Source organism: Schistocerca nitens, chromosome 6 (assembly GCF_023898315.1).
Source record: "Schistocerca nitens isolate TAMUIC-IGC-003100 chromosome 6, iqSchNite1.1, whole genome shotgun sequence".
NCBI classification, from domain to species: Eukaryota; Metazoa; Arthropoda; class Insecta; order Orthoptera; family Acrididae; genus Schistocerca; species Schistocerca nitens.
In genome coordinates this window covers 511,507,273-511,530,552 of record NC_064619.1, presented here as the reverse complement: position 1 = coordinate 511,530,552, position 23,280 = coordinate 511,507,273, and the positions used below count along the sequence as shown (strand labels likewise).

Here is a 23,280-nt window from a genome sequence, read left to right as displayed (position 1 = left end):
CAGCCAGATGAATCATGATACCTCAAAAAGAAACATGTACATTACTATTATTTGCACGATGATTATGATGGTGTAATCAGATTTGCAATATCTTTATTAGTTTAAAGTTTAGTATCTGCGGTAAATTATACAAGTAACACCCAGCAATGAATTTCCAAAATCTAAATGTTTCATCCGATTTTGTCAATAGACGTGTCTTTAGAAAGCTATTAGTGTAAACCTAAATTGGTATAAATTACAGGCATGTAACTTGAATAGTACATGAGTTATTGGAGGTCAAAGTGGCTGATTACTATCAATCGCGTCAGGCCATAAGTACTCCACAGTTACATGAAAAAACAGTAGCAGCATGTTTATAAATATATTTATTCATCTATGTCTTTGTTTAAATCTGATATATACTGTTGTTGTCGTTGTGGTCTTCAGTCCAGAGACTGGTTTGATGCAGCTCTCCATGCTAGTCTATCCTGTGCAAGCTTTTTCATCTCCCAGTACCTACTGCAGCCTACATCCTTCTGAATCTGCTTAGTGTACTCATCTCTTGGTCTCCCTCTATGATTTTTTCACTCTACGCTACCCTCCAATGCTAAATTTGTGATCCCTTGGTGCCTCAGAACATGTCCTACCAACCAGTCCCTTCTTCTTGTTGAGTTGTGCCACAAACTCCTCTTCTCCCCAATTCTATTCAATACCTCCTCATTAGTTATGTGATCTACCCATCTAATCTTCAGCATTCTTCTGTAGCACCACATTTCAAAAGCTTCTATTCTCTTCTTGTCCAAACTATTTATTGTCCATGTTTCACTTCCATACATGGCTACACTCCATACAAATACTTTCAGAAATGACTTCCTGACACTTAAATCTATATTCGATGTTAAGAAATTTCTCTTCTTCAGAAACGCTTTCCTTGCCATTGCCAGTCTACATTTTATATCCTCTCTACTTTGACCATCATCAGTTATTTTGCTCCCCAAATAGCAAAACTCCATTACTACTGTAAGTGTCTCATTTCCTAATCTAATTCCCTCAGCATCATCCGACTTAATTCGACTACATTCCATTATCCTCGTTTTGCTTTTGTTGATGTTCATCTTATATCCTCCTTTCAAGACACTGTCCATTTCGTTCAACTGCTCTTCCAAGTCCTTTGCTGTCTCTGACAGAATTACAATGTCATCGGCGAACCTCAACGTTTTTATTTCTTCTCCATGGATTTTAATACCTACTCCGAATTTTTCTTTTGTTTCCTTTACTGCTTGCTCAATATACAGATTGAATGACATCAGGGAGATGCTACAACCCTGTCTCAGTCCCTTCTCAACCACTGCTTCCCTTTCATGCCCCTCGACTCTTATAACTGCCATCTGGTTTCTGTACAGAGTGTGAATAGCCTTTTGCTCCCTCTATTTTACCCCTGCCACCTTCAGAATTTGAAAGAGAGTATTCCAGTCAACATTGTCAAAATCTTTCTCTAAGTCTACAAAAGCTAGAAATGTAGGTTTGCCTTTCCTTAATCTATTTTCTAAGATAAGTCGTAGGGTTAGTATTGCCTCACGTGTTCCAACATTTCTGCAGAACCCAAAGTGATCTTCACCGAGGTCGGCTTCTACCACTTTTTCCATTCGTCTGTAAAGAATTCACGTTAGTATTTTGCAGCTGTGACTTATTAAACTGATAGTTCAGTAATTTTCACATCTGTCAATGCCTGCTTTCTTTGAGACTGGAATTATTATATTCTACTTGAAGTCTGAGGGTATTTAACCTGTCTCATACATCTTGCTCACCAGATGGTAGAGTTTTGTCAGGACCGGCTCTCCCAAGGCCGTCAGTATTTCCAATGGAATGTTGTTTACTCCCGGGGCCTTGTTTCGACTCAGGTCTTTCAGTGCTTTGTCAAACTCTTCACGCAGTATCGTATCTCCCATTTCATCTTCATCTACATCCTCTTCCATTTCCATAATATTGTCCTCAAGTACATCACCCTTGTATAGACCCTCTATATACTCCTTCCACCTTTCTGCTTTCCCTTCTTTGCTTAGAACTGGATTTCCTTCTGAGCTCTTGATATTCATACAAGGGGCTCTCTTTTCTCCAAAGGTCTCTTTAATTTTCCTGTAGGCAGTACCTATCTCACCCCTAGTGAGATAAGCCTCTATATCCTTACATTTGTCCTCTAGCCATCCATGCATAGCCATTTTGCATTTCCTGTCAATTCATTTTTGAGACGTTTGTATTCCTTTCTGCCTGCTTCATTTACTGCATTTTTATATTTTCTCCTTTCATCAATTAAATTCAATATTTCTTCTGTTACCCAAGGATTTCTACTAGCCCTCGTCTTTTTGCCTATTTGATCCTCTGCTGCCTTCACTACTTCATCCCTCAGAGCTACTCATTCTTCTTCTACTGTATTCTTTCCCCCATTCCTGTCAATTGTTTCCTTATGCTCTCCCTGAAACTCTGTACAACCTCTGGTTCTTTCAGTTTATCCAGGTCCCATCTCCTTAAATTCCCACCTTTTTGCAGTTTCTTCAGTTTTAATCTACAGTTCATAACCAATAGATTGTGGTCAGAGTCCACATCTGCCCCTGGAAATGTCTTACAATTTAAAACCTGGTTCCTAAATCTCTGTCTTACCATTATATAATCTATCTGATACCTTCTAGTATCTCCAGGATTCTTCCATGTATACGACCTTCTTTTATGATTCTTGAACCATATGTTAGCTATGATTAAGTTATACTCTGTGCAAAATTCTACCAGGCGGCTTCCTCTTTCATTTCTCTCCCCCAATCCATATTCACCCACTATGTTTCCTTCTCTCCCTTTTCCTACTCTAGAATTCCAGTCACCCATGACTATTAAATTTTCGTCTCCCTTCACTACCTGAATAATTTCTTTTATCTAATCATACATTTCATCAATTTCTTCATCATCAGCAGAGCTAGTTGGCATATAAACTCATACTACTGTAGTAGGCATGGGCTTCGTGTCTATCTTGGCCACAATAATGCGTTCACTATGCTGTTGGTAGTAGCTTACCCGCACTCCTATTTTTTTATTCATTATTAAACCTACTCCTGCATTACCACTATTTGATTTTGTATTTATAACCCTGTATTCACCTGACCAAAAGTCTTGTTCCTCCTGCCACCGAACTTCACCAATTCCCACTATATCTAACTTTAACCTATCCATTTCCCTTTTTAAATTTTCTAACTTACCTGCCCGATTAAGGGATCTGACATTCCACGCTCCGATCCGTAGGACGCCAGTTTTCTTTCTCCTGATAACGACATCCTCCTGAGTAGTCCCCACCCGGAGATCCGAATGGGGGACTATTTTACCTCCGGAATATTTTACCGAAGAGGACGCCATCATCATTTAACCATACAGTAAATATATATTATATATTATTCATAAGAAATTGGTTAAACATTTACTGTGTGTTAGAAAGCACAGTGACATTACGCTATTGGCCTACCTTTTTTTCTATTCCTCTGATATATGTTTATTTAATTTGTTTGTGTATCTAATAATGTGAGTTAGAGTGTGTTTATGGTCCAGCCGTAGGAATATTTATATAATTTCAAGTTATTTAAATGTAAATCCAGTACTTCAAATGTGTTTCATTATGTTTGTGTGGATGCGTTGGCATGAAGACATGGTGTGAGTGCTCTAGCCAATCACAGCACTCGTGAATGGGGAGTCTGGATGGAAGCGAGTTTGGGTGAAAAGTGCTGGAGAGTACGACACAGGACACAGAAGTGCTGGATGCGACGGTGTGATGGACGCACAGTTGGGGAAATGACTTGGAGAGTGGACTGCTTTGGGCATGGTTGCGGCAGATAGAAATACTTCGGAGTGTCGACTTGTGCACTTGGGAGATTTCCGTGGCTTCTACAGTGAAGATGTAGTGTGCACTTAGAAGTGAATATTTCATGAGCTATGTTGTTGTTCATAGTTAATTATGTGCAGTAGGAATCTATTGTTTCCCTGTTATTCAACTTATATTTTATTATTGCTGGACCTTCAACATCAATAAGTGTTTTGCAGAAATATACCACATTCTCAAAAGTACTTCTACTATCAGACTCATCATTTAAAGTCATTAAAATAGTACCTGCAGATTTTATTTAATTGCAATCTTTCATTCATAAATTTATATGTTACATTCATAATTCAAAACTGCCGAGTGATAGAAACCTTCGACCATTCGATTTGCGTGTGTATTCTTATTGTATACTGTAGACTCAGCAGTATTTGGCCTGAAATGTGGCAACTACATATCCCAACCCCTAAACAACAAAACTGGTCAAAACTTTTAATATTGCAACATTGAATCGGACGGTACATAATTGAGGGCCACTCATTTCATGCATTTTTTTGTTTGGAGTCCCGCAATTGGCGTCTCATCTGGGATTTGGGTCCTGCAAAGTGGTAATTCCTCTCTGTTATTCAGCATAGTATGCAAAGTGTAAAAACCTTTGCAAAACCATTTTTTTTTCACAAGTAGGTTTCTGGAAATAGTGAAATTACGCAGTAATTTTCACAATTAACACATGCTATCAATAGATGTCCTAATCTATCATGTTAAAGGCAATTCGTGTAGGGGCTCAGAGTCTAAATAAGTTGCGTGCAGGGAACAGTAGCGGTTAGAACATTTAACGGACAGCGGTACCAGAGACGGTTGTAACACACGATAATCGGCGGCAGCTACAATTACTTCAGGCAACTTCAGTGGCAGGTGCAGATCAACAGCGGTACGACGGCAGTCTTCAATGTCGACTTCCACTACAACTGACGGCATCACCATAGCAGAGGGAACCATCTTAAATCAGATAAGTGCCTGCGCAAATACTGAAACAGTGTTTAACTCTGAAATTCAAGCTCCACTTATAGATCTCACGAGTATAAAACAGTCTCCTGAAAACGGAAGTGAGCCGATTAGTCCGAAATCAAAGCGCGAAAGTGTAACTAGTAGGAAGACAATCAAGGGGAATGAATGTGGGGGAGATATGATGTCTCAGTTAATGCAAATGATCCAGGGAATGGCAAATAATATCAGTAGAATTCGAACAGATATGGATGCAATGTGAACTGAAATAGGTTCCGCTGTGAAAGAGGAAGTTGAAAAAATTATGGGTAACCTTGAAAAAGTAATTGATGATAAATTAAAATGTGTCCAAGTGGATATGTGGAAAATTACAGATGAAGTTGTAATAGTAAAATTTAAAATCGAATCAGTGGAAATAGATCTTGGGGAAAAAATGGATAAGATACAGACGGAACTTGGGGGCAAGGTAGGCGAATGTATAAAAGTGCAAGATTCTCATAAAAGCGATATAAATTTAGCAATTAGTGACATTTCCAATTGTGTAGGTGAGGGGGGGGGGGGGAAGAAGTGAGCATAATTAAAGATAAAATAGAGTCCAGTGTTACTAGTGAAAATGAATTAAAAAAACAATTGCAACAGATATAAAGTGATTTAAATTCCTTAGCCTCCCAACAGACCACGGTGGTTGTATATATCCCTTGAGGAAATGCCGCATCTGTGACCTGTAACACAGATGACAGGAGATATCACCTAGTAAATTTCTTGGCTGCTCGTATGGATGGTTTTGTTCACGACATGTCGGACAAAGCAAAAATAAAATACATTAAATGGCATTTGGGGGAAGACCCTCAGTCTTGGGCAAATGTTAAACGTAGTTCGTGTGAATCGTACGAAGAGTTCTAAAAGGGTTTTTTGAATAAAATTTGGAGCAAGGCAAAACAGACACAGATCCAAAATGAATTTTTAAACGAACTGAGTTACAGGTATGGTAATGGGATGATAAGTGATTTTTGCAAGTGCGAACTTGGCAAGCTTATGCATGTGAAACATCCCGTGGGGGTTTTAACAGAAATCGCCATGTTAAAAAGGCGATTACGGTAGTGGGATCTTGTCCATAGTCCATGTGATTCCATGGACGAATTTCTAGAATTTGTGGAAAAATTAGAGAGGGCTTTGAAGTTCAAACCTCAGAGCAAACCGGGTGGTAGTTATCAAAACGGGATTTCAAATAATCACCACCAAAATAATAGTTATGAGAGAAATCAAAGAAATTCTCAGAGAGATAGTAGCTGGAATGAGCAGAATGGTTGAAGAATGAACAGGAGTGATAGCTTCTGTGAACTGGATCTGAGTAAAAAACGCAGATTTGACTGGGGAAATTCACACGAAGTGCAATCGCGTAACAACCGGTTGGGAAACTAATGTTCGTCACATCTCAGGTCTGGGGATGGCAATCTAAACAAGTGATGAATAGGACTGGAGATAATGGTAATGGTAGAAATGTTGATAGGTTTGGAGAAAGGCAACAAATATATAATATGGAGTATGTTACAGAGGAAAGCTACTTCAATAAAAGCAGACGCGAACAGCGGAAGTATAGATTGTGAGAGATTTCAGTAAAATTAATGGGAATAAATTTGCGGGGAATGATGTAAGTTATGAATGTGTAATGAATGAGTGTGTGAATGGTGACAAATGAAAAGATTCAATGGTTCAAAAAGAAGTTAAAGAGGAGATGAATTTTGTGAAAGCAAATTGTGTGGAGAGTTCTGAAGAGGTATTAGCAAACAGTAGCAATTGCAGTAAGGAAGGTGTTGTAGTAGCAAGCATTTGTGAGTCGGTGAAAAGTGCTGATGTTAGTGAAGGCGGAGTAGCTTTGGTCTCGCCAGCTGCAAGTGTGGTGTAACAGACGACAAGTGGTCTGTTGCATGCGCCATCTATCTCCCCTGGCATAGCAAAAATTCTAATTAAATGACAAAATTGAGTTGCGGGTTAGGATTTCTTAGTTATGTGCATAAATACTGTGGAAGTATTTGGTTTTTATATGTGCAGATAATTCAAACACCGAGCCAGCAACCTGCGTGGACTTTCGTTGACGCGGCAAGTAGTGGGCTGCCATGGAGCAAACACACTGAGGCTGATGACGTCACTCCATGGAGGTCCAGAGTCGCGGTGGCCTCCAAGGCAGTTGTTGGACTTCGGAGAAAAAAAAAACAAAGAATGTATAATGAGGAACTTTGTGTATAACAGCGAAAGTAGGAAGAAGCAATTTAACGGCCGGTAATGCAGTAGGTGGTACCTCAAGAGCCGACTGCACATAGGTACCAGAAATAAATCGCTGTAACTATTGTAAAAAAGGAGTTCTGAATAAGAGTTATTATGAGAAGCAGTCAGACAGTGTCAGTTACTGGTGAATGATCACCATAGGCGACATTTTCTTCATCAGCTGCACCGTCCCCTCTTTTACTCGATGAATGTAGTCAACATTAAGACAGAGCTGAACTACGTAAATAATAAAACTCATCAGTGGGGCGGGGACAGCGCACAAGTGAGGGTGATTGTGTTTTGGTGGAAAGCATCAATGTTACTAAGGGAGGCTTCGCATAGGTCACCAGCAGTTGAAGTTAAAAATGTATCGGCGGAGGTAGATGATTTCTGTTCAAAAGAAAAGAGCAATGGTAATTTATGTAATGATGTAAAAGCTACTGCTATTGATACTTCGGAGGAAGGAATTTACATGTTTCTAGTCATAAATGAAGGCAAAATGAAACTTATTGATGAATGTGTGGATCTAAAACGTTTGTCAGGGTGTGAATGTGAGAATGTATGTAAATTAGGATCGGAGGTTAATCTGGATGAAAAGTGTGTAGAAGTGGCAGTGTGTGCTGATTTTTGTCCGATCACAGTGGAATGTAGCAACTCTGGAAGTCCAAAAATTGTACGACAAGGTAGCAGTAATTTGTGTAATGTAGCGGCGGAGGATTAAGTTGTGTACGATTCACGTAAAGTTAATTTGTCGATGGAGGAAAGTAAGATTTCTGGGGTGAATTAATGTAGTGAGTTAAATGGTGTATCAGCAGATAAGGTTGCTGAGATGAATATTTATGGTGATGATGGCTTAGGCATCGATGTATTATTTCAGGAAGATAAAGCGTTTAACAGTGAATTGATGTGTAATTTTGTTGAAGCTGCAAGTGTCGATATTTTGGAGGGGAAAAACAGTAAAGTTGTGCATGCTGTGGGTAGTGAATTGGCGAAATGTGTGGAAGAAGTAACAGAAAATTTAGAGAGGGCTGAAGTAAATAGTATGGGTGGGGATAGTTTGTGTAATGATGTTCGTACAAATTGGTATACGAAGGAGGAGTGTGATTCTAGTGAGACTTATTGGTGTTGGTACAGTAGAATGTTACGGTTGTTGCTGCCGCATATGTGGAAATAAGAGAAGTTTAAAATTGCTAAGGGTATGTAGAGAAAGGGCAGAAGTGAAAAGCTGTTCTAATCTGTAATTAGTGGTAGTAAGTTTGGAGGGACAATTTATGTTTGCTTGGGAATTCATTAGTAATTTGTTGGTTTCTTGTGGAACTCTATGTGTTCAAAAGGGGGAATTTTAGGCACTGACGATGCATGGAGGTCAGTGACCTCGTGGGTTTTTGTAAAATATACACTGATTTATGCTTTGTATAAGAGTGTGGCAAAGAATTTAGTGGTCAATTTGAAGAGTATTAAAATTGTAATTGTATAAGCACGCAATTTTGGTGCATGGAGGTAGGAAGGATGGATTTAAATCAATTAAATAGAACTTATTGGAATTTGAGCTTACTGTGATTCAGTTGTTTGCCTTGTGACTTTGTTCCTAAAGTATCGTTTTCCGCTGGAGAGAATCTTTAGCGAGGATCCTGGTTGGTTTTGGGAAATGGTTTGTTGACGGGTTTCTACTTTTGGCTTTCATTGTAGACATATTTGTCACAATACACTGTGAGGTTTGGAATTCAGAGGCAGACACGATTTCTGTGAGGCACTTGGTCAAAAGACTGATGTGAGTTGATCAATACTTCATGCTAAAATCCGTGTGAGCATGTGTAGTGCAACAGAAAAAATTAGTGCAAGAAGGAGCCTTAGTGCTGAATGAATGGCACAAGAAGTGTTTACAAAACTGCACATAAGTGAAAGTGCATTTTAAAATTTTTATTTCTTGTCCAAAAAAAAAAAAAAAAAAAAAAAAAAAAATTGCATGCAGGCATTTATTTAATATGCTGTTTCATTCATAATTTATGTTAGTTTAAGTTTATTTCAAAATTCATACTTGTTTATGCATAACTGAAATGCAGGCATTTAATTAATATGCTGTTCCATTGATAATTTCTGTTAGTTTAAGTTTATTTCCAAATTCATGCAGCTCCCACGCCACTACAAAAATCTTGTAAACACTATTGGCCTGGCGTTTTAATCATTTAATTCTGTTCTTTGAAATTTGTTTTATATGTACTTATATGAACTGAATGGTGCTACTTCTGAACATTCTGGCAAGCCAGAAGGTTAATAAGTGGAGATGTGTGAGGTAACGGGCGAGTTGCAGTGCCCTGGAAATATTCTAAGTTCAGAGTTGGTGGCCATCACTCGGACCACGCAGCAGGGCCAAGCTTGTTAGCACCCACATGGTGCCTCACAACAGCCAGAGCACGTGGTCCATTGAGCACGTGGCTGGGAATTCCTTGGTGACGCTGTGTGCTGGGAGGGCCAAAGATGGCGGACTTTGTGAAACCTTAATGGCAGACATTTCACAGTTCGTACAGAATTTAATAGTAGCCAGATGAATAATAGTACCCCAAAAAGAAACATGTACATTACTATTATTTGCACGATGATTCTGATGGTGTACTTAGATTTTCAATATCTTTATTAGTTTAAAGTTTAGTATCTGACGGTAATTATACAAGTAATACCCAGCAATGAATTTCCAAAATCTAAATGCTTCATCCGATTTTGTCGAAAAACATGTCTTTAGAAAACTATTAGTGTAAACCTAACTTGGTATAAATACAGACATGTAACTTGAATAGTACATGAGTTATTGGAGGTAAAAGTGGCTGATTACTATTGAACGCGTCAGGCCAAAAGTACTCCATAGTTACACGAAAAAATGGTAGCAGCATGTTTATAAATATATTTATTCATCTATGTCTTTGTTTATATCTGATATATACTATTCATGAAGAAATTGGTTAAATATTTACTGTGTTTTAGAAAGCACAGAGACATTAGGCTACTGGCCTACTTTTGTTCTGTTCCTTTGAGATATGTTTATTTAATTTGTTTATGTATCTAATAATGTGTATTAGAGTGTGTTTATGGTCCAGCCGTAGGAATATTTATATAATTTCAAGTTATTTAAATGTAAATCCAGTACTTCAAATGTGTTCCATTATGTTTGTGTGGGTGTGTTGGCATGAAGACATGGCGCGAGCACTATAGCCAATCACAGCGCTCGTGAATGGGGAGACTGGATGGAAGCGAGTTCGGGTGAAAAGTGCTGGAGAATATGACACAGGACACGGAAGTGCTGGACGCGATGGTGCGATGGACGCACAGTTGCGGGAAGGACTTGGAGAGTGGAGCGGTTTGTGCATGGTTGCGGCAGATAGAAATACTCCTGAGTGTCGACTTGTGCACTTGGGAGATTTCCGTGGCTTCTACAGTGAAGACATAGTGTGTGCTTAGAAGTGAATATTTCATGAGCTATGTTGTTGTTCATAGTTAATTATGTGCAGTAGGAATCTATTGTTTCCCTGTTATTCAACTTATATTTTATTTAATTGCTGGACCATCGACACAAATAAGTGTTTTGCAGAAATATACCACATTCTCAAAAATACTTCTACTATCGTACTCATCATTTAAAGTCATTAAACTAGTAGCTGCAGATTTTATTTAATTGCAATTTTTCATTCATAAATTTATATGTCACATTCATAATTCAAAATTGACGAGTGATAGAAACCTTCGGCAATTTGATTTACGTGCGTATTCTTATTGTATACATATAAAAACAAAGATGATGTGACTTACCAAATGAAAGTGCTGGCAGGTCGACAGACACACAAACAAACACAAACATACACACAAAATTCTAGCTTTCGCAACCAACGGTTGCTTCGTCAGGAAACAGGGAAGGAGAGGGAAAGATGAAAGGATGTGGGTTTTAAGGGAGAGGGTAAGGAGTCATTCCAATCCCGGGAACGGAAAGACTTACCTTGGGTGAAAAAAGGACAGGTATACACTCGCACACACACACATATCCATCCGCACATACACAGACACGAGCAGACATTTGTAAAGGCAAAGAGTTCGGGCAGAGATGTCAGTCGCGGCGGAAGTACAGAGGCAAAGATGTTGAAAGACATGTGAGGTATGAGCGGCGGCAACTTGAAATTAGCGGAGGTTGAGGCCTGGCGGATAACGAGAGGAGAGGATATACTGAAGGGCAAGTTCCCATCTCCGGAGTTCTGACAGGTTGGTGTTAGTGGGAAGTATCCAGATAACCCGGACGGTGTAACACTGTGCCAAGATGTGCTGGCCATGCACCAAGGCATGTTTATCCACAGGGTGATCCTCATTACCAACAAACACTGTCTGCCTGTGTCCATTCATGCGAATGGACAGTTTGTTGCTGGTCATTCCCACATAGAAAGCTTCACAGTGTAGGCAGGTCAGTTGGTAAATCACATGGGTGCTTTCACACGTGGCTCTGCCTTTGATCGTGTACACCTTCCGGGTTACAGGACTGGAGTAGGTGGTGGTGGGAGGGTGCATGGGACAGGTTTTACAGTGGGGGCGGTTACAAGGGTAGGAGCCAGAGGGTAGGGAAAGTGGTTTGGGGATTTCATAGGGATGAACTAACAGGTTACGAAGGTTAGGTGGATGGCGGAAAGACACTCTTGGTGGAGTGGGGAGGATTTCATGAAGGATGGATCTCATTTCAGGGCAGGATTTGAGGAAGTCGTATCCCTGCTGGAGAGCCACATTCAGAGTCTGATCCAGTCCCGGAAAGTATCCTGTCACAAGTGGGGCAGTTTTGTGGTTCTTCTGTGGGAGGTTCTGGGTTTGAGGGGATGAGGAATTGGCTCTGGTTATTTGCTTCTGTACCAGGTCGGGAGGGTAGTTGCGGGATGCAAAAGCTGTTTTCAGGTTGTTGGTGTAATGGTTCAGGGATTCGGGACTGGAGCAGATTCGTTTGCCACGAAGACCTAGGCTGTAGGGAAGGGACCGTTTGATGTGGAATGGGTGGCAGCTGTCATAATGGAGGTACTGTTGCTTGTTGGTGGGTTTGATGTGGACGGATGTGTGAAGCTGGCCATTGGACAGATGGAGGTCAACGTCAAGGGAACTGGCATGGGATTTGGAGTAGGACCAGGTGAATCTGATGGAACCAAAGCAGTTGAGGTTGGAGAGGAAATTCTGGAGTTCTTCTTCACTGTGAGTCCAGATCATGAAGATGTCATCAATAAATCTGTACCAAACTTTGGGTTTGCAGGCCTGGGTAACCAAGAAGGCTTCCTCTAAGCGACCCATGAATAGGTTGGCGTATGAGGGGGCCATCCTGGTACCCATGGCTGTTCCCTTTAATTGTTGGTATGTCTGGCCTTCAAAAATGAAGAAGTTGTGAGTCAGGATGAAGCTGGCTAAGGTAATGAGGAAAGAGGTTTTAGGTAGGGTGGCAGGTGATCGGCGTGAAAGGAAGTGCTCCATCGCAGCGAGGCCCTGTACGTGCGGAATATTTGTGTATAAGGAGGTGGCATCAATGGTTACAAGGATGGTTTCCGGGGGTAACAGATTGGGTAAGGATTCCAGGTGTTCGAGAAAGTGGTTGGTGTCTTTGATGAAGGATGGGAGACTGCATGTAATGGGTTGAAGGTGTTGATCTACGTAGGCAGAGATACGCTCTGTGGGGCTTGGTAACCAGCTACAATGGGGCAGCCGGGATGGTTGGGTTTATGAATTTTGGGAAGAAGGTAGAAGGTAGGGGTGCGGGGTGTCGGTGGGGTCAGGAGGTTGATGGAGTCAGGTGAAAGGTTTTGTAGGGGGCCTAAGGTTCTGAGGATTCCTTGAAGCTCCGCCTGGACATCAGGAATGGGATTACCTTGGTAAACTTTGTATGTGGTGTTGTCTGAAAGCTGACGCAGTCCCTCAGCCACATACTCCCGACGATCAAGTACCATGGTTGTGGAACCCTTGTCCGCCGGAAGAATGACGATGGATCGGTCAGCCTTCAGATCACGGATAGCTTGGGCTTCAGCAGTAGTGATGGGAGTAGGATTAAGGTTTTTTAAGAAGGATTGAGAGGCAAGGCTGGAAGTCAGAAATTCCTGGAAGGTTTGGAGAGGGTGATTTTGAGGAAGAGGAGGTGGGTCCCGCTGTGACGGAGGACGGAACTGTTCCAGGCAGGGTTCAATTTGGATAGTGTCTTGGGGAGTTGGATCATTAGGAGTAGGATTAGGATCATTTTTCTTCATGGCAAATTGATACTTCCAGCAGAGAGTACGAGTGTAGGACAATAAATCTTTGACGAGGGCTGTTTGGTTGAATCTGGGAGTGGGGCTGAAGGTGAGGCCTTTGGATAGGACAGAGGTTTCGGATTGGGAGAGAGGTTTGGAGGAAAGGTTAACTACTGAATTAGGGTGTTGTGGTTCCAGATTGCATTGATTGGAATTTTGAGGTTTTGGAGGGAGTGGAGCTGGAAGTGGAGATTGAGTAGATGGGAGAGACTGGGTTTGTGTGCAATGAGAGGAGGTTGAGGTTTGCTGGAAAGGTTGTGAAGGGTGAGTGAGTTGCCTTTCCGGAGGTGGGAAACCAGGAGATTGGATAGTTTTTTGAGGTGGAGGGTGGCATGCTGTTCTAATTTGCGGTTGGCCTGTAGGAGGATGCTCTGAACAGCCGTTGTGGATGTGGGAGAGGAAAGATTGAGGACTTTTATTAAGGATAGGAGTTGATGGGTGTGTTCGTTGGCTGAGTTGATGTGTAGGTGAAGGATTAGGTGGGTGAGGGCAATGGATTGTTCAGTTTGGAACTGGTATAGGGACTGATGGAGAGAAGGGTTACAGCCAGAGATAGGAACTTTAAGTGTGAGGCCTTTGGGGGTAATGCCAAATGTCAGACAAGCCTGAGAAAATAAAATATGGGAGCGTAATCTGGCTAGGGCGAGGGCATGTTTGCGGAGGGAATGTAAATAAAACTTAATGGGGTCGTTGTGGGGGTATTGTGAGGGTGACATGGTATTAGAAAGTGGAAAGTGTAACATGAGGTTGAAATGAAAATGAAAAATAAAAATATATGGGGAGAGATAAAGGTGAACTAGAAAGCAACTGGACTGCCATCTCTGCCCGAACTCTTTGCCTTTACAAATGCCTGCTCGTGTCTGTGTATGTGCGGATGGATATGTGTGTGTGTGCGAGTGTATACCTGTCCTTTTTTCCCCCAAGGTAAGTCTTTCCGCTCCCGGGATTGGAATGACTCCTTACCCTCTCCCTTAAAACCCACATCCTTTCATCTTTCCCTCTCCTTCCCTCTTTCCTGACGAAGCAACCGTTGGTTGCGAAAGCTAGAATTTTGTGTGTATGTTTGTGTTTGTTTGTGTGTCTGTCGACCTGCCAGCACTTTCATTTGGTAAGTCACATCATCTTTGTTTTTATATATATTTTTCCTACGTGGAATGTTTCCCTCTATTACATTCTTATTGTATACGGTAGACTCAGCAGTATTTGGCCTGCAATGTGGCAACTACATATCTCAGCCCCTAGACAACGAAACCGGCCAAAACTTTTAATATTGCAATGTTGAGTCGGAGGGTACGTAGTTGAGGGCCACTTCATTTCATTTTCTATTTGAAAGCCCACACACTCAATTGCATGGTCATCAGTGCCCACACAAAGTCCCAATATTTTCACAGTTCCAATTTTTTTAGTCCAACCTAGCCACTGTCACGAATGATGAGGATGATGGTGAAATGATGAGGACAACACAAACACCCAGTCCCCGGGCAGAGAAAATCCCCAACCCAGGTGGGAATACCAAACATGTAGACATCAAACTGACTGCAGGTGATTCACCATATAATGACCTGCTTCATCAGTTCCCTGAAATCACCTGTCCATGCCTTCTCTCGCACCATACCACACTCAACAGTACATTGCACTGCAACCACACTAGGACTGCCACATCATGCACTGCCGCACTCTCTGCATTTGGAAATACTAAAGACCACAAAGCAAGAGTTAGCACAAGGTATCTGTCACTCTTCAAATAGTAGCTGGGCCTCTCTACTCCACACAGTTTCTTAGAAGAGGAATGGATGGTGCCCATATGGTGACTATTGCAACTTAATGCCAGAATGATAACTGATCATTATCCTCTACCACATATCCAAAACAGTAAATGGTAAAACTGTATTTTCCATGATCAACCTTGTCTATCTTCTTACCATATACCAATTGAACTGGAAGATATGCTGAGAACTGTTGTTTGCACTCCATTCAGTCTTTGTCAATTTGTGTGAATGCATTTGGACTCTACAATGCTGCCAGATTTTCCAGTGCTTCATAGATGACATAATTATAGATTAGAGTTCTATTATGTCTACGCTGATTATCTGCTTGTAATATCGCCTAGTGAGGCAGAATTTCTTGCTCATTTACAGAAACTTTGTGATTAACCCACAAAAATATGTCTGCAGAGCAATGGAAACAAAATTTTTAGGATATCTTATAAATCCACAAGGAATACTGCCATCTCAAGACAGAGTAGAAGCTATTTTCCAGTTTCCCTAGCCCACTCCAATATGAGACTTATGCCATTTCTTGGACTTAACAATTTTTTACAGACTTTTGTGCACAATCATGCACTGTTGGCATCACTTCTCAATGAAATGCTAAAAGGTTTGCCTAAAACTGGAGACCCACTACACCGAATTGATAAAAAGAAAGCATCCTTGGTCAAAGCAAAATTGCTATTTCATAGGCCGCATTGTTCACTCATCCTCTTCCTGATGCACTTATCTCTGTTATGGTAGACACATCATCAACTGCAACTGGTGCCTTGTTATGACAACATGTGCAAAAGATGGCATTCTCTAGCTTTCTTTACAAAAAATTATCAGCTTCACAAGCAAATTGGCCAACTTAAGACCATGAGCTCTATGGAACAAGTGCTTCAATCAAAAAGTTCACGTGAAACCTTGAGTGAAGACATTTTATGTTTCTTACAGACCATAAGCGAGTTGCGTTTGCTTTCAATAAGAAGCCAGACACGGCATTTATCGTGCCATTGACAACAGCTGGAATTCACTGCAAAAATTTTTATGGACATTCAGCGTGTTGATGATGGGCATAATAGATCAGCACACACACTATCTCATACTGATGCCATCGTGAAGGAATTTAAATTCATAGCACTTGCCAATGCCCATGACGGATACAGCAAGCTTAAGACATATCTTGAAGCATGGTCAGGCTTACATCTGTGATGTGTATGAATGCCGAGGTCAAATATAGTGCTGTACTGCAATCTATCAATGCCACAAGTGTAACCATTTGTTATGGCTGATTTTTTTTTTTTTTTTTTTTTTTGTAATAAAACAATTTCATCTCTTCACAGCCTCTCTCATCTGGGAGTAAGGGTTACTGTATAACTGGTGAAGAAGACATTTTTTGGGAAAACAATGAGAAAGACTGGGTGGTATTTGTTCAACCACCATATGATGGTCAATACATGGCCTTTGCATGCCACAACAAAACATTCAATGTCGATATCAATGGCTCTTCCATCATAATCTCCACTGACAGACTCAAGCCAGCCTTCATCCCAGCTACCACTGAGGTACATCCTGCATGTAGTTCTATGAGGACACAGGACACACCTAATCTTCCACCACCATCGCCATCGCCACCACCACCACCCATCTCTTCGGGGGAACTGCTACCCAACTTGTTTTGGGCACTGTGTAGCTTTCAATCCCAAATGCCGTTGATACTTGGAGGGGACTGGCGTGGACAGTCATGTGAACAGTGAATCATCTGCTATACAGTTTATAGGTGCAGTGTAAACCCTTTGATTCTTCATGTTGCCTCTGAGCTAAAAATGAAGTATTGATATAGATGTGCTTAGCAGTTTTACAATTATGATTATTTCACTGTAATTAACCATTATATTATATGCATAAATAAACTGTATTTGCAGACAACAGTTACATTCTGCACTGACATTTAACCAACACTGTTATAATTCTATCAGATATTGGTTTCCAGTCCAGCAGACTACTCTCCACCATTTTGTTTAGCATAATGCCAGCGCCATTCATGTGACCATCATCTTCATTTGGTTTACCTGAATAGAGAAAAGTCATCTCCTCTGGTAGTCTGGTTGCATCAACTTCACTCATTTGCATAATGTCTAGCTTATAATTGTTAAACTCTGCTACAGCTTGTTATTGTTTACCACTCTTGTAGAGGATTTGTAAATTCCAAGATCCAATTCTCATTAGCCATCTCAATCCTAAAGTTGTCACCCTACTGCCCGTATTGTTTTTCTTCTTTAAGTTCGTCAGTTTGGTTTAACACTTACTACTTAAACCTAACTAACCTAAGGACGTCACACATCCATGCCCAAGGCAGGATTCGAACCTGCGACCGTAACAGTCGCGCGGTTCCAGACTGTAGCACCTAGAACCGCTTGGCCACCCCATTCGCTGCATCGTAGCAAGAACTTCCACACTCAAAATATTAAGGGCAGACTTCTTCATTCAGCTCCTAGCTCCCACGTGTAATATTACTGGTCCAGCAGTTCTCAGAAGGCAGACAAATACTTGTAGTACACATTTCTGCCACTTGAACACACAACAAAGCTTTTGGCATTGCAAAACAAGCTAATGCGGCAGTCGACTATGAGACACCAATGTGAGGGTATTCTTATTTGAAGCAATATGTCAAGTGGTAGCCCACTGAGTGATGCTGGGATTTTCCGCATACTTTATGAACTGGAAGATTATCTGAGTGATATTTTTGACAGCCATGACACAGATGAAGATCCAACTTATGCTGAATCTATATTGGGTAAGACAATTGCTGTAATCTTTTAAATTTTTCACTTATATTTCCTGCACAAGTTCTCAGATGAAATCATTTATTGCAATATTTCCTTATCTCATTTTTTTTGCACTTATGCTAAATGTCACTTACATTCATTCATCATACACATACTACTTCAGAATCGAGCACTGAAAGTGAAAGCACAATGCCAGTTGCTGCTACAGGACCCTCAGAATTGCTGAAGCATTTGCAGATGTCACGTGGCAGTAGGATAAAACATGCAAGACAGTCATTATCTCTGTATACGAGTACATAAATTCTGCAATTTTTTAAAAATAAATATCCTATAAGATGCAAAACCAATTCTTTTCCTACATAAAAACATCTTCTTTAGTTCTGATTGTGCTGATGAAAGGTTACAAAGCAGGCACAATAAGTGACATGTATTCAAAGAGGAAATAATAATCGCTATTCCTGTCTGAGACAAAAATATATTTATGATTATTACTGAATCTGCACCAGAGGGAAAAAGTCCTATAAAAATTTCTGACACTGAGTGAAGGAGAAAATGAGCTGGTAATTGGGTAAGTAGATTTGAGTAGATTTGCATAAATGGCAGGCACTCAAGGTGTTAAGGGATGCAGATTGTTAGCCCACAGTCCCCGAGTACATTAGTGAGGATGCCACTTTTTGGTCCAAGGACATGGCATTCTTGTTAGATGGTCAGCAAGGTGTGGGAAAGTCTTTGTCAGGCTCATCTGCTGAGGCCTGTGTAGCTCGAATGGCCCTACTAGTAGCTACACTAGTGCCCGCAAAATCCTCAGTTTCAATGAGATGTGAAAATCCTCCCAAACAGCACTGAAAGTGGTAAAAGAGAGCTTTTAAGACCAGAACGATACCAGACAGATACCCTGTGCCATTGTTGTGTGATTACAATTACATGTTGAGTAGTGTCAATATCTTCAGTGTACTAGAGTGTATTAAAGCATACATGCAGATACTCATGGTGGCACATGCTATCCTGAAGAGATATAATTACACCTTTTGGACTATTTGAGAGCATGTTTAAGACATTTGGTCTCCAGAATGCCACATAAACATTGCAAAGTGCTATAAGGTCTGTCTTTTTGCTCCACCCATCCTGATGACATTCTGAATTTTTTGGCCTCATCTGAGCAGCATTGTCAACATTTAGTAGAAGTGTTCAAATGGCTGGAATGACATGGGATTGTCCTCAACACAGAAAGATGTATCTTTGGCAAGGCATAAGTGGATTTCTTGAGACACAGAATATCATCAGGAGGATCACCACCACTATCTGAGAGGGCGGACATTATCTTGCAGGTCACACGGCCGAGCACGGCCAAGAACTGTGCTGATTCCTGGGCATGTTAAATTTCTACCAACGCCACATGCCACATTTGGCTGAGCTTCAAGAGTGATTAACTGCAGCACATTCTGGCCCAAAGACTAAGGGCAACTCACACATAACATGAACTGATAGTATGACCTCAGAATCTGAAGAAACCAAAAAGAGCATCACACACCCTGAGCCTAATGCACCATTGGCACTGGTAGTTGATGCTAGTCAGATGGCAGTTTGTGCAGTGCAAAGCAACATTACAATGAAGCATTGCAACCACTAGCATTCTTTTCACGCAATCTGTCACCCTCGCAATGGAAATGGAGTACATATGACCAGAGACTTCTAGCCATGTACGAGGCAATTAAAAGCTTCAGGCCTCAGCTGATACCCAAAGATTTTATCATGTATACTGATCACAAACTGCTGACCTATGCCTTTCATCAGAACAACATGAATTGTTTCCCAAGGTAGCATGACCAGCTCATGTTCATCTTACAGTTTAGCACCAATGTTCAACCCGTTTCTGGTAGTAAGAATGTGGTGCCCAATCATCTCTTGGGTCAGCAGCATCTCCAGCACAATCACTTACACTACATTTGCTGAAGCACAACAAACAGACCAGGAGCAACAGGAACTAGTAACAGCAGCATCATCACCATTAGAGTTGCAGCTAACTGAGATTCCTGGAACTGACGTTAAACTGTATTACGACATGTCCACCTCAAAATCTCATGCTTTCCTACCAGTTGCATTCAGAAGAAACATACATGTGACTTTAGGTGAACTGAGTCACCCTGGCATACACCTGGCGACAAATTGTTATGTATGATCAGGGATGCAAAAAGACTGCCATGTATGGGTGAGGATTTGCAATAAATGTCAGTACAGCAAGACTCACTGACATACGCACACACCTGTAGGGAACTTTTCAAGCACAACCACCTGCTTCACTCATGCCCACATCAATGATGCTGGGCCATTACCATCATTCAATGGCCAATTTTATCTACTCACAGTGATAGACCATTTAACCTACTGGCCAGAAGCTGCACCGGCCAACAATATTTCAGCGGAAACTTTACCCTCCGCTTTTGTATCACACTGAGCATTATGATTTGGCTTTCCACTGCACAGCATGACAGACCATGGCGACAATTTCAGTGCCATCTATTCACCTAATTTGCTAAATTTTGTGCCACAATCCACCACAAAATGATGAGCTATGACCCAGCCACCATAAAGATAACTGAGACATAAAACCACTCACTTAAAGCAGCACTGATGAGCCACGACACTGAGTGGACTAAGGCCCTTACCGTGGTGCTACTAGGCCTCAGGAACACTTATAAACTTAGATGCTTCATCGGTCGAGCTAGTGTACAGTGAGGCATTGTGTCTACCAGGAGAATTTGTGAACTCGAATACTCAGCCATCACCAGGTCAAGATCAGCCTGAGTTCATACATCAACTCACAGACTGCATAATCCTGATCCACTCCAACCAGCCTTCCACATTGGGAACAGCCTCTACTTTTGTGCCTCAGGATCTCAATACCTGTTCCCATATCACGCACAGAGGACATCAAACTATCTTTACAACCTCTATACACAGGCCCACGTTGTGTACTCACGAGGGGAGAAAAAGCACCTGACATTTTGATTAACAGGAAACAATCACGATTTACATTGTCAGGGTCAAGCCAGCATACATATTTCAGGAAGCACTCTCATCAAAATTTACAAGTCTCCAGCCTTATTTAACAGCTGCCTGGTCACCAACACCAATGCCACCAGTACCGACTCCATCACCAGCAATTCCCACAGTGGCATGCACCATTTTCCAGCCTGCTTTTTGGGTAACGCTCCTCTTCCACTGAAGGGGCTGATTTAGCAATCACCTGCTGTCATGTACTGTTATTTTGTATGCATCATGTGCATAGTTTAGTTTTTAGTTTTTACTGCATAGTTACAGGATAACTTGAATATACTGTTCCTGGTGAATTAACATTAAGTTGTGACACGAATTCTCACACATTGTTACATTTCTTCGCTATTTCTTCTGTGACTGCATTCAAGAAAGTTTATCACTAATTGCAAGAAAGACTTTTCGAGTAGTCCAGTTCCACCATGTTGAGATACATGCATGATTAAATCATCGAACAACAGTCTACCCGGCTTGTACTGACATTAACCATCTACAACTAAAGAATTTTTGAAGGTGTTAAATACATCACATTCACTTTTGATTTAAGTGTATTGCATGTAAAAATTACAACTGGAACTAAGAACATTATTATTGCTTTCATCTACCTTAAACCATCTTACCGTATGTAATATGACATAGTCTTTATAACTATCTAGAACTACCACTATTCTACAGTCCTTGTTGCAAATTCACTGGTTATTTAATAACTGTGGATTCCTGTTGAGTTTTCCCACACAAAGACTTTACTTAAATGTACAACCTTTGATCATCAGTAGTCATAGTACATAAGAACTGTTCGGATTGTATTACAAGTTCAAGTTATTTGAAAAGAGAGGACATTATGTAAGACCCCTCACTTCCTACTCAAACATTCAGTTGTTAAGTCATCCAATTCTGTTTTTCCAATCTATAGATAATTTATGAAACATATTAATATATACTCCCTTGCTATATCTAACTTACAAGCATAATGTATATTCCATTCTTCCTTGTCTTTTGTTAATGTATACCTTGGCTCACTACACATCCTGAAAGGTTCTCCCTCTTGGTGGGAGATCTATAGAGCGTGATGCATAATGGATGGATGGATGGATGGATGGATGGATGGATGGATGGATGGATGAAAGAATGAATGAATTCTTCTCTCACTGTATGGTTGAATATCTTCAGATCTCATTGAGAAAACTAACAAATATTAGACAGAATTTCTGGTCTGTTCTTATCTTCAGGAGGCAGAATGTTTAGTACCGCCAATAGACAGGTGTAACATACCACTAAAGTGAAGTGATATGTTTTACAATATTTATAGTACTCACAAATGAAGATCACCAAACATACAGCTAATTTTTATTTGTAAGGTTTGTGAGTTTGCACATTGTGCACAGAATTTGTAGTGTTTGTGCAAGTTATCAAGCAAGATGGTTGCAGCAAGAAGGAGTGGTGCTGGCAGATTAAGGATAGATTGGGATTAATGTCCCAATGACATGGAGGTCATTAGAGATGGAGCACAAGCTAAGATCATGTCAAGGATGTAGAGGAAAATCAGCTGTGCCATTTCAAAGGAACCATCATGGCATTTGCCTACAGGGATTTAGGGAAATCATGAAAGAACTAAATCTATATGGCAGGGGACCAGTTTGAACCATTGTCCTCCCAAATGCGAGTCCAGTGTGCTAACCACTGTACCACTTCACTCAGTCTAGCAGTTTCGTTCCACTGTGCAACATCTGCTGGTTTAATGATTCATTACAGGTGTGTCCCTCTCACTCTGGGGTCTGAATGACCTGCCTTTCCTTTCTAACTTTCTCCTCTCTATTCATCTCCTCCCCAAAGAAGGAATTAATAGTATAAAACCCAGGACAATGTCATCATCTTTACTTTTATGTGTGTCTATTGGCAGCACTAAACATTTTGCATCCTGGAGGTAAGCATAGGGCCAGCAATTCCGTATCATATTTATTAGGTTTCTCAATTGAATCTTCCTTTGATACTATTAACCAACTTCATATTTGATAGAACAACTTGACGTTTATAACTGAGAAACACAAACTCCAGTTGTTCTACACTATTCACTTCACTACTGTGAAGCACCCATGGATTGTGTTTCTCACTTATGAATATATTGCATTAATCATATGGTGTTGGTAAGTCTCTGTAGTACGTAAATAATTTAGGAGTAACACACCTTAATGGCTAAACTGTGCCATCTGAATGCAATGGAGTAAATCAGTGAAACATTTTGAAAATTATTGATGCACAGTGCTCTAACAATAATATTTACTGTGCAGTTATTGTCA

The 23,280-nt window shown here is 40.7% G+C and overlaps 1 protein-coding gene across 1 annotated transcript in view; it reads right to left on the bottom strand.

The window, feature by feature from the left end:
- The window catches only part of LOC126263434 (spatacsin), a 351,500-nt gene that overhangs the window by 26,562 nt on the left and 301,658 nt on the right, over positions 1–23,280 (bottom strand). The gene's annotated exons all lie outside the window — the stretch shown is intronic.